Source organism: Melanotaenia boesemani, chromosome 21, assembly GCF_017639745.1.
Source record: "Melanotaenia boesemani isolate fMelBoe1 chromosome 21, fMelBoe1.pri, whole genome shotgun sequence".
Classification (NCBI taxonomy): domain Eukaryota; kingdom Metazoa; phylum Chordata; class Actinopteri; order Atheriniformes; family Melanotaeniidae; genus Melanotaenia; species Melanotaenia boesemani.
Window position 1 is genome coordinate 7,833,570 of NC_055702.1, and position 12,297 is coordinate 7,845,866.

Here is a 12,297-nt window from a genome sequence, read left to right on the forward strand (position 1 = left end):
ATAACGTAATATAACATAACATAACATAACGTAACGTAACATAAAATAACATAACGTAACATAACGTAACGTAACGTAACGTAACGTAACATAACATAACATAACATAACATAACATAACATAACATAACATAACATAACATAACATAACATAACATAACGTAATATAACATAACGTAATATAACATAACATAACGTAATATAACATAACATAACGTAATATAACATAACATAACATAACGTAACATAAAATAACATAACGTAACATAACATAACATAACATAACATAACATAACGTAATATAACATAACATAACGTAATATAACATAACATAACATAACATAACATAACATAACATAACGTAATATAACATAACATAACGTAATATAACATAACATAACATAACATAACATAACATAACATAACATAACGTAATATAACATAACGTAATATAACATAACATAACGTAATATAACATAACATAACGTAATATAACATAACATAACATAACATAACATAACATAACATAACATAACGTAATATAACATAACATAACGTAATATAACATAACATAACATAACATAACATAACATAACATAACATAACATAACATAACGTAACATAACATAACATAACGTAATATAACATAACATAACATAACATAACATAACATAACGTAATATAACATAACATAACGTAATATAACATAACATAACATAACATAACATAACATAACATAACATAACGTAACATAACATAACATAACGTAATATAACATAACATAACATAACATAACATAACATAACATAACATAACATAACATAACGTAATATAACATAACATAACATAACATAACATAACATAACATAACATAACATAACAACATAACATGAAGAAGACTGCCAGAAGCAGAAAGTACTTTTTAATGTACTCTATCTTGCGCTGGTAAAGCGTCATCCATCTTGGTGGTGGTTTTAATGCTGCTATATGGTTCTGGTTCTAATTCAGTTTGTAATTGTGCTTAACTCTCATCCTCATTTTCTGCTGTGATAAGCTTGGTGTGACCTTGCTGAGGGGATGATTGTTTCAGCTCCGTACTGTACATTCTTTGTGTTTATCCACTAAGTCAGTTACATAAGAGGTGACTCCATTCTACTGGTAGCAGATATCAGTTTAATACTTTTTAATACTGGACTGTGTCTCAGTTGCTTATTTAGCGTTTTTGTTAGGTTGCACTAGCTTTGGATTAATGGTTGCTTTTTATTCAGTTAGGTTGTCATCGTTTTCAGTTAATAATTCTTCACCAAATGGCCCATGGCATGGTCTTCCAAATTTATTATCATCTTAAACATTACCCAAAGATAAAGATGTACACACATTTGATGCAAGGAACTCCATTCATTCAGTAGTCTTGAACTTTTGATCTATTAGCTTATCTATAGTTCTCCTAGGCATTGCATGTTATCCACCACTACTTCTTTGAGTATATTACTTAGTATTTGTTTCAGAAATGCCACCCAAAAAAATCACTCTTATTGTGGGGGCACAGTGACCAGTTACAGCTTCCTTTAAGACCCAGAAATCTTGGATCAGTGGATGCCCTTTTTTTTCTGGCCAGAAACAGTCATGGAAATGTTTATTTGCAACAGTTCACAGACAAAGGTTTTATAAAACATTTCATATCCAACACTGAAAAGGAACAAGTTGGAAACCTGAACAGTAAATGAAGCTTTTTGAGATATTTTATTGCATTTTTAAATATGGGTACACTGAGTAAGGGCTATAACATTACTTTGTGTTAATACACTTTTCCTGGGCAATGGAAAGTATCCATTTGTACACCTGCTCAGGGACACAGTTACTCACACAAGCAACCATAGTTTGGATTTAACCCGCCCCCACACACACTGCACAGATTGTGTACAAAGAAAAACCATTAGCACCTAAGCCAAGGGTCACAGCTGGGGAGTGTGTAGGCAAAATTACATTTCACAGTATATATGGTGAGGAACTCTCAGGTAACATAATCCAAAATGTTGCATGACTGCAGGTAGTGAACAAATGTACCAAACGGAAACATCCTGCTTTAATCTTTAATCTCGTGCTGCTCTTCTTTATTTGTATTGTTCATTGTATGTTACATTGAACAGTTTTGTTTGAGAAAGACTTTTTAAGTCAAACGTTATGTCTCCTTATATATGAAGGAATGATTATGTCTCATCCTTACTGTGAAAACACAAGTAAGTATTTTGAGACTAAAACGCTTCCTAGCCAGTGGTGGCTTGTTAATATGGGGCACTTTCCTCAGCAGCTCCTTCCCTTCTTAAACATAAAATGACATAATGCAAAGTCATTAATATCCTGAAATAGGTTACTTTTACAGTGTGCCTCCATGTGTCTGGTAGGTCATCATTGATCGACAGCTGGTTTTATTTGGTTAATTACTTCTTGTATAAATGTAAGACCTCCAACCTTTTGCTAACAGGTGACCTTAGGCTGCTCTCGCATTGGCTCTGTCCAGACTCTCGTAGCTCTCTGCATTCCTAGCCAATCAGCAATGTTTCAGCTTCTTTTCTCCATCAAGAGGGATTGATTCTACACCTGTCAATCAAAATCACACCTCTGGTATTCAAATGTAAAGCAGTTCAAATTTCACAGCGTTAAACACTGATGGTGACTAACAAACTGAAAGCAGATGAACCTGAGGTAGAAATGGCAGTTTTGTGGGAAATTAAAGAAAATTTGGTAATTTCTTTACAAATAATCCTCATAGCATTCACTTAAAAAAAGAGAGAAAGAAAGAAAAGAGGAGCCACAGTCCGGCAAGTTTTAGATGTTTTATCACCTAATTCACTTGAACGAGTCACTGAGCAGGACTTGATAAACTTCCATTCAATTTGACATCTAAAACCTGCAGGACTGTGGCTCTCTAGGACCAAACTCCTCCTGGTCCAGACCAACCTAGTTAAAAATGCAGCAACAGGCAAGGGACTGAGGATGGAGTTAATCAGAGTCAGAAAACATATGCTCAAGTAGTGACGTTTTTTTTTTTTTTTTCTTTTAAAATCTTTTATCACCAGCAAACTCTAATTTGCTGGACATTTTGTGTAACTGTGCCAGTAATTTGCATCTAGTTATTTTTCTATTTGAAACTACAAAGTCTAAAGTGCTTATTATAGGATTAACAGTTAACAGACCCCATTTTAAAGTCTTTGAATATCTCAGGTAATTACCAATGTCTATTGTGTGGTGTCAGACTGTATTTCTTTCTGTCTTTTGGTTCACAAGTTTGTTTGTGTGGCATTTTACACTGGAATATTTACACTTATAAAGCATGGAAAAGCAAACCTACAACTCACTAAACTTGGTGTGATTGAGTGGTGTGGACAGGCTCTCTATGGAGCAGTTTAAAAGAATGTCCCAGCAAATTTTTTGTTTTTCTCTTTTCTGCTCAGTGGTCATGGAAGTGGGGGGTCTCTGTGGTTTCATGTGACCCTCGGCTGTGTGGGAGGTTTGGCTGCTGGAAGTTTTGAGTCTGCCTGGTTATCGGAAATGCCCCTGTCTTGTTGCCCACATCCTCACTCCCTGTAAAAGCAGCCAGTGTTTCCTTTTGGCTCATAATGAGATACACCTCCAGGGCTGTTTGTTTACAAGGCTCTGAAACACCTCAGTGTATTAACAGGGCGTTCGTTCACAGTATCAGAGGTGATGTGTTCATAAACCTGTCCATGAGCAGGAATGTTGACATTAGGTTGTGATTTTTATTTATTTTATTTTATTTTATTTTATTTTTTTGTGCTTCAAAGTGTAGCCAGCTATTCCAACAGGTAAACATCACCCTGAATTATAGATGAGAAAAAGATGGAGTGCAGCTTGTGTTTTGTTGTCAGTTCTGCTGGAGTTTTACACTTGATCACTGAGTATCAGGTTTCAGCTTGTTGCTCCATCTTACTTAAACAAGTCCACTTATTCATCTTTGTCCTATTTGCTGCAGTTTGGATATGAAATTAGAATTTTCTTGGCACACAGATTTAGTAAATTTAGTGTCCTAATTGTAAAGTATAATAAATATATTTGGGAGTTAATTATATATATAAAAAAATCAGATTAGCTTTTCTTTTTTTTTTATTGCAGTTTCAGCTGCATGGCCAGTTAAAGTGTATTTTTGGGGGACTGATCTAGATTTTTAAAGGTAAACTGAGCTCAGAATCATTGTTTTCATTTTGATCTGAAGGGTGTAGATACTGTGGTTGTTTGTGTGTTCCTGCGTAGTTGCCTTAACAAAGACAATAAAGGACCCTCTACCGCAATACATTACTCACATTACTCAAAATATTTAAATAAAGAAGAGTTAAAAAGATTAAATACTTGTGGAGTAATTGAAATTAAACTTTATATGTCTTACTTTATTGCAGCAGGCTCAGATGTAATATAACATTTTTGAATGGAAGTAAACTTCCTGTCCCGATTTGCATTTGCTGAACACACAAAATAGGCATGTTTGCTTTCCAAGCCCTAAGGAAAGATATGGGCTATAATGAGTGGAACATAGCAGAAATCCCCACAGTATGCATGCTGTGAGTGGTAAATAAGAAGGTTGGTAAATTATGTCTTTCCTGTCAGTCATAGACTTCATACCAAGGGAATAAAAACATTGAAATAAAGCAGAGTGTACCAGGGGTATTTCCATATTATTTTATCATATTTGCATAAAAACTGGGCGTCCTCCAAGCTAAAATTAGTTTTGTAAAGTTTACTGTTATGCATCTAAATCTGAAAACGTGTTGTGGGTGAGCTGACTTTATTGCTGAATGGATACCAAAATGCCAGCTGCATGTTTATAACTGGGTAAAAAAAAATAAAAGTGAGCTAAAGCACACAATCCAAAGATGATAGATATGGCTCAGAGACCACCAGTCAGAAAAATTGCTATGAGGATGGTCTATACTAGTGGCACTGCTTCTAAGAAAGAAAAAATAAAAAAATAAAAAAAAATAAAAAAACATATTGTTGAAGGTAAACATGAGTGTCTATCTAATGTGACTGTTTAAACACAGTTATCAGAAACCACTGACAAAAAGGAACATGTGTTTTTTTAAAACCCGCCTGTTTTCCTGTCCAGAAGCAGGTACTGGCTGGCTTCTCATCAGAGATCATTGTTTGATATTTACAAGTCTGGAGGAGGATAATTGCTCAGCTGGAGCACTGATAGACACACAGGAGGGGAAGACAAACAGGATGTGGTGGAAGCGATGAAAAAATAGTTAAAGTCCCAGGCTGTCAGGTTGGAGTGGAGCATGTTTTCTTGGCATACATCCAGCTTGTTCCCTGAATCTAAACCACCTGTATTAACTTGTGTCTAACCTGATTAACCTGTTCATGGATCCGACAGCTGCAGATTTCTAGGCTGGCAGCCAAGTGAGCCATCTTGAATGAAATGGTTTGTGTAATTAACAGAGAAGCTGAGCAGAAGGACAGGGGGTAATTGTGGTGTTTGTAGATGATGTCTTGTTGTCATCGAGGGTGCCTCCTGGGTTGTTTTGGGTGCTGCTTTGGGGTTTGGGATGGGAACAGACACCTGGCAGTACTAGACACGCAAAACCCCTATTGACTCTCTCATTCACCGCCCCCTCCCTGATTCAAACCCCCACTCCTCCAATCCCTTGGCACTATACCTCCAGAGCAGGTTGCTGTGTGGTGTGTTTGATCATATTAGCTTCAAGCTGCTGCAAAGCAATCGCACAATATCCAAACAACCTTGTCGCAATGGCTGAAAACATGGCAGCGGGGCTGCAGGGCATTAAAAATTTAGTCTGGTCTTATCCTCATCGGAGAAGCCCTTTAAAAAGGAAACAACAACTTGGTGAAAGCCTCACACGCAATATTGCACCTTATTCTGTGCTGTAACTCTTGATTGGATTACAGCCCATACATCTTCAACTGACTTGATTCAAACTACAAAATAGAATTAATCCCTCATGATGATTTTATTTTTAATAAATTATACTTTGCAGCCACAATAATCTTGTTAAAGGTGTCATTTGTTTCCTTTTATTCACAAATCAATATGGAACCTGAGTTTTAACTGTTATTTGAAGGTTTGTCATGTGTTTGACAACATGTTTAACACCTTTGTGGATCTCAGTGTAGCTCTGATAATAAGCTGCCTCATAGGTGTCAAGATAAATTCCTATTTTGTTTTTGCAAACCATGAGGAGCAGGTAAAAATAACCAGTATTTCAGCTGCTTGCTTGCTATATTTTTATTGGTTTATTTTGACTCATCACTGCAAGTTTTATACATAGTCATTTTTTCACAGTAATTTTTTTAAAATCTTTTCTAAAAACACAAAAAAACTGAACCAAATATCTAAAATGGTAAATGGACTGTGGCGGAGAGAAATGTTTTAGAAGCAGGAAACCCTGAGTTTAGCCCACAGCAGCCCTCAGTTTAGTCTCCATTTTTCTGGAACAATGTCACGTGACAGTGATAAAATAATTCAGACAACATGTGACCATTATACTCAGCTGTGCACTCGTATCACATTTTTAAACTTTATTGCAAATAAATTTTTCATAAATGACTGAAATGCCATGTGAAAAGACAGAGGACAGAAAAAGTTAAACTTTTGAAATGTCCTGGTGAAGCATTTAAAGACTCAGAGGAGTCTCTTTTTTCTTAAAGATCTCAGATAATTTGTTGAAATTGATCTTGTTTTTTTTTTTTTTAGGTTTCTAAAGCCGTAATACGCCTCAGAAATTACTTCAAGGAAGGGTAGATTCCATTTAGCTGTGTACGTTCCCATGATGGGCATGTAGTTCTCAAGTGTTTCCATCTTCACCACCCTGAGAGAATTTAAAAAACACAGATATTTGTCTGGTTTTTAGGTCACTGATGTGACATATTTTATGACACATGCTTTTTTTATTTGTTGGCAGGAGTGTTGGGGGCAGCACTCTTAATACAATAGTGGGAAAACACTGGACATTGTGAAAAAAAGCATACCCCTCTTCAATAGTGTTTAAAGCAGGGCTACTTAAACCGGTCCTATGTTTTCCATATATCCCTGCTCCATCACACCTGACTCAAATTAAGGAGTAATTGCAGAACTTGAAAGGCTGGTAGATCCGTTTAATTTGACTCAGGTGTGTTGAAGCAGGAATACATTGAAAACCTGCTGGATTTCGTCCCCTGTACGAGCAAATTGAGTAACCCTGGTTTAAAGCTACTTCTCTTTTGAAATTTGTGAGTAACAGCAGCCATTCTGTTGTGTTTTGGAAGAAGAAATCTCAGTGATATTAAGTCTCAGAAAAGTTAAATTAGTTCCCGCATTGATATATTTAGGTTAAACTACTTTTAAAACAAAGTTAGGATTCCTAGTCTGTGGCATACTCTTCTTTCAATACATTTTAAATTGGTAATTCCTTTTTTTATCATTCATTGTGTGTACTGGTTCTGGTCAGACACAAAAATGACACAGAGAGAAAAATAGAAATGGCTTGCAGTAAATTTAGAGGTGTCAGTGGAATTAAGAAGAACTGAAAATAAAGGAGGAAACTGTGCTTCTGAAAAGGCTGTGCGTCTCAGTGGAATTCCCCACAGTAAACAGAACCACAGAAGATATCCAAAAGTGACCTACTCTTTCCCTGCAAATATATTTACCTCAGTTTTTACAAGAATTTCTCTGCTGTGTCTAAATCCAGATATCAATTTAGACTTTATGCTCTATTATGCCTTTAACACTCACAACATAGTTTTATTTTTCATAGAATAATAACTCTTGCCACATGCCAAACATAGCCCTGTGGGATCTGTGGATTAATTGGATCCCCTCCCCTCACCCAGTCCTCCCCATCCACTGTTTTCACCTTTATCTTACAGATATCAGACATGCTGCGACAGGCTGAGCCCCAGAGATGTTTCAGTGAGAGGAAACGTGGGGATCAAGAGGGAATCTATCTTCTCACCGCAGGTATAAAAGGACATCAGCCACTTCACCTCAGAAGAGGCACAGGCTGGTTTACATGGGAGTAATGGGCAGCTAAACAAAGGTGGCTGCTTTGAAGCCCATGATTGGATTTCTTACATCAGTCAGTTAAACTTCACCTCTGTTACCTTAATCCAGTTTAGTCTTGTCCTCTTTTTGAGCTTCTTGTTTATGCCCTTTCATATATGATTTATTGGAATTGGGCAGTCTGCATAAAGCAAACTATGATCATATTTAATACTCAGTTTGTTTTATTAGCTATAACCCCTCTGATTGAAGATTGTAGATTTGAAATCAAAGAAAAACAGACTGACAAGCTGTTATACATGTTATATGATCATTTTCTCTCCTTCCTACAAATGTCTCATCTTTGGTTGATGATCTTTGCTTGTTCCATCATTGCATGACTTATGACAGGAATATGGTGAGATTTACATGTGTAAAGGTTCCCTTCTGCTCACCTTCTGTTCATGTTAAGTAATTTTAGGTTCATAATGTCTTTATGCCGGAAGCTGCAAGCTGCTTAATGCAATTGGTATTGCTTGGTTCATGACTTTTCTGTTTGTTTTGGGTTTTTTAAAGTCCTTTTATTTTTTTCCCCACCTCCTTTGCATCAAGAAAGCCTTTATTTTCTTACAGTTTATTTGTTTTTAAAACATTTTTATGGCTGCTACCCCATTTGTGTCTGCTACACAAGTCCATAAGTTGCGAGTAAATACATAATACATGCACACTGCCTGTGCTGCATCTCTACAATGTGGTTATAAAACACCCATGCAAATGATTGTACATGCCCCCCCCTCCTTTGTAGCACAGTGTTATATTGTACCACTGACTGGCTTAGCTTGAATTTTTGTTAACCGCTAAACATAAAGAACTGGCCATGTGAATACTAAAATGGTTACCCAGGTAACTCTGTCAGGAAAAATGGTGACTTAGCCACTCTGGAGGTAGACAGTGACTGGATTTTGAAAGCCATTAGTGGCTGTAGCTTGAACAGGTAAATTAATATCTGATAAGACATTGTTATTCATTGCACATGCATTATTGTCTGAGGGGCAAGTTTGAGGAAGCCATTGCCCAAAGAGATACTAGTGATATAAGCTGCTATCTAGTAGAGTGTAGATTTAGAAAGAAATATACATAGTTATTAGCCCTACAATGGGAAGCCTCTAGTTACATTTCATGTGTTTTCTTGCTAATTACAGCTGAGAACATAAACCAGTACAGTCACAAGTATCATTTCTTTGGTGTTTTAGTGAAAAAGAGCTAGTTTCTGTTCAGTGTTGTAGTTAAGTTAGTGCTTTTGGCTCTTTGGACTGTTAATTGGTCACATTGGGCTTAAGGAAATTGAGATTTAACAATTGAGAAATATCTCTCAGGCGTAATTCATGATGTAACTGTAGGGCAATTGGAGCCCACAAACACACTGAAAACACTTGTCTCCATCTTCTTATTTTCAAGACATTGTGCCAGAAATGTGATGTTAACAGCTTTTAATTATAGAGAAGAAGCTGTCACTTAAAAAAACAAAAAAAAAAAAACAAAAACAAAACCATGTGAGCACTAATTACTGAATTCCAATAATTCCAATTTCACATTTTTTCTGACATTCTGCTCTTCAGTATGAAATACATAGTGTGCCAGAGGTTCACGCATGCCCTGGTACACACAGATTTGCAGACTGCATGTCACTTTATTTTGTATGATTATAGCTACTGTTTGAAAATGCAACAGGGAGCCTGTGGATTAGACAAGACAAATTATTTCATTAGGAAAAACAAAAATGTAAGGTTAGGATTAGCTGAGAAGTAGAAATGAAACATATTAATTATGCAGTCTCGTCATATTCACTTGCATATATTTGCATGAAGGGATAAGATGGAGATATGTGTTGATTAATAATTGCCAAAATATAAGGAATTTGCTTAAATCACATGCAGAACATGTCAGAAAACTAGTCAATGTGTACATCACCTCTCTTGTGCTTGTTTGTTTTCATAAACACACCACTTGTGAGTGCCAGTTGCAATGTGCTGATGCACACTTCATGATGCACTGCATGGGAGGGTGTGATCAAGGTGTAGGCAGTGCTGTGTGTGTGTATTTTGATTGCTGCATAACCCCCCTGTGGAGACACTGAAATGTGGTCAGACACATGCCGACTGATGGTCATCAATAATGCACATGGATGAGGAGCCAGGGACAAGTGGTCTGTCCCTGCTGGAAGCTTCCGTCTCCACAGATGGATGGCTTCAATTTTCTGTCTGATCGAAAATAAGGAAACAATTCTGACTAGCTTGCAAGTCTAAGTGAGCATCATTATTCTATCTAACGTGTGATTATTAAGACTGGGTGGAAATTGGGCTTTTTAATGGCTAAAACATTCAATGATAGATGAAGCAATACCTCACAGTCTATCAGCAGAGGCCTTTGCCCAGCTGTTAACATCTTGATGTTTTGGAGAGGAAGATTCTGAAGCAGACTGAATGAATAAGGTGTTAATTTGTTGGTCTTTAATGCAAAGCAAATTTCAAGGTATTCTGTATTTCAGTATATGTGCAGCATGCAAGTGTGTACGTTTGTATATTTTTATGGGCCAGCAATGCAGTGTCACTGCAACTACATCAGGGAGAACAGCACTACATTTAATTTTTTTTTAATGTTCTATCTCATTCAAAATGCTTTCACACTCCGTGGCTACCACATTAGTCTGGAAACTATTACCCTGCCACTTCCTTCTGCTGGTCCATGATCATCAGCCCACTCAAAACCCCAATCAAGCCCTGATGACAGGGGCCCAGCCCAGAATTCTTAGGTGGTGGAGTTGTTTGACGTGGTTTACTGATGAAGGTTGTGGAAAATCCATAGCTGCCATGCACTCTCAGTCCTGGCATGAAAATGGGCCCCATTTGGGGTTTTCCTCAGATGTATGGGCAAAGCAGACGTGGTAGCAGTGTTGCTGTGTGTGTGTGATGGTCAGTGAGAGAAAAATGAAGATGTCACAGGCTGCTGCAATTTTTCCTGTATGTTTTCCCCTTTCTTTTTTGAGTATTGCATCAATTGCCTGCATCACCGCAGCGGTTCAACATCACTTACATTTTTAGGGTCGGTACATTCATGTATTAAAAATTATTCATAGCCGTCTCCCAGCCTCGGGGGCTAGTGGACATCCTCTTTAATAAGGGGCTGACATCTATCTGCTGAGATTACCCACTGAGCACAATTTTCCACAAACGGAGGCCCTGAGACCCTTATATGTGTGTGTACGTTTTTTGTCCCCATCGAGTAGGAATAACAAGTACAAATGTGCGTACACACACACAATCAGGGTGTAACTTTTGGCAACATGAACACTGGAATAAATGAACCCATTATAGCTCAAGTTATTGAACAGCCTCTCAACCATTCTGAGTCCTGGCTTTTTTATTCACCATGTGACTGCTGATTAAAGCTGCTGAATACTAAAATGTCTTTTTTTGGCTCCATCAATCATATGCACAACTTACCATCATCAAGTAATTTGAAACAAGCTTACACTTCATTATGGGATCCATTTTATTTCCCCCAATCTTCCATCCATTTCCATCCGCTCAGAAACACTGAAGGCATGAATTTCAGGCTATACAGCGTACACAGAAAAAGGCCATCCCTCCTTCCACTGTATCATTAGTTACCACTCTGATCAAACGAAGAGAGTCATGTATAGTTCATTAGACCAAAGTTACCCACTCCAGTTTTGAAGCATAGTTCAAACGTTCATTTTTTTTAAATCTTCAGGGCAATGGCTTCCTCACACTTTTTCAAGCACAAAAGAAAATCAGTTGGGGTTTGTGCATTTGATGGTTACTGCATCATAGAGCATAGAATCATGTGCTTGTGACAGCTTCAACATAGAAGGAACCGGCAGGGAAATTATTTAGTTTCTTTGGTTAAAAAAAAAAAAATAATAAAAACTTAATTCAGAAATGTCCTGAGAAGCAACTGACAGCTGATTTTGAAAAGTTTGTAGAAGTTTGAAGGTCAGCAAACCTTTACCTAAAGTAAAGGATACTACTTGCAACATTCTTTGTTTTTCTTGTGCTTTTGACAAGTTTCACAAGGAGATCATAGTACCAACTATAAAATGAAGGGTTCTGACATTCTTCACAAATCTACAAACAAGCCACAGAAGTAATTTTAACTTTGCTTTTACTGCTGCAATTAAATTTTCAAGTAGGCAGTCAAATATGTGCTAATCCACTGGAAAAAAGTCTAAAAAATACAAAACCCTATTATAAAGCGCAGTATGCAACTCATTTAGGTAATAAC

The 12,297-nt window shown here is 36.8% G+C and overlaps 1 long non-coding RNA gene across 1 annotated transcript in view; it reads left to right on the forward strand.

The window, feature by feature from the left end:
- Positions 1 to 7,177: 7,177 nt before the first annotated feature.
- The window catches only part of LOC121632691, a 43,763-nt gene continuing 38,643 nt past the window's right edge, over positions 7,178 to 12,297 (forward strand). Inside the window, exons 1-2 of the long non-coding RNA XR_006008953.1 lie at positions 7,178 to 7,244; positions 7,881 to 7,971. This is a non-coding gene — a long non-coding RNA (uncharacterized LOC121632691). The remainder of the gene's footprint in view (positions 7,245 to 7,880; positions 7,972 to 12,297) is intronic.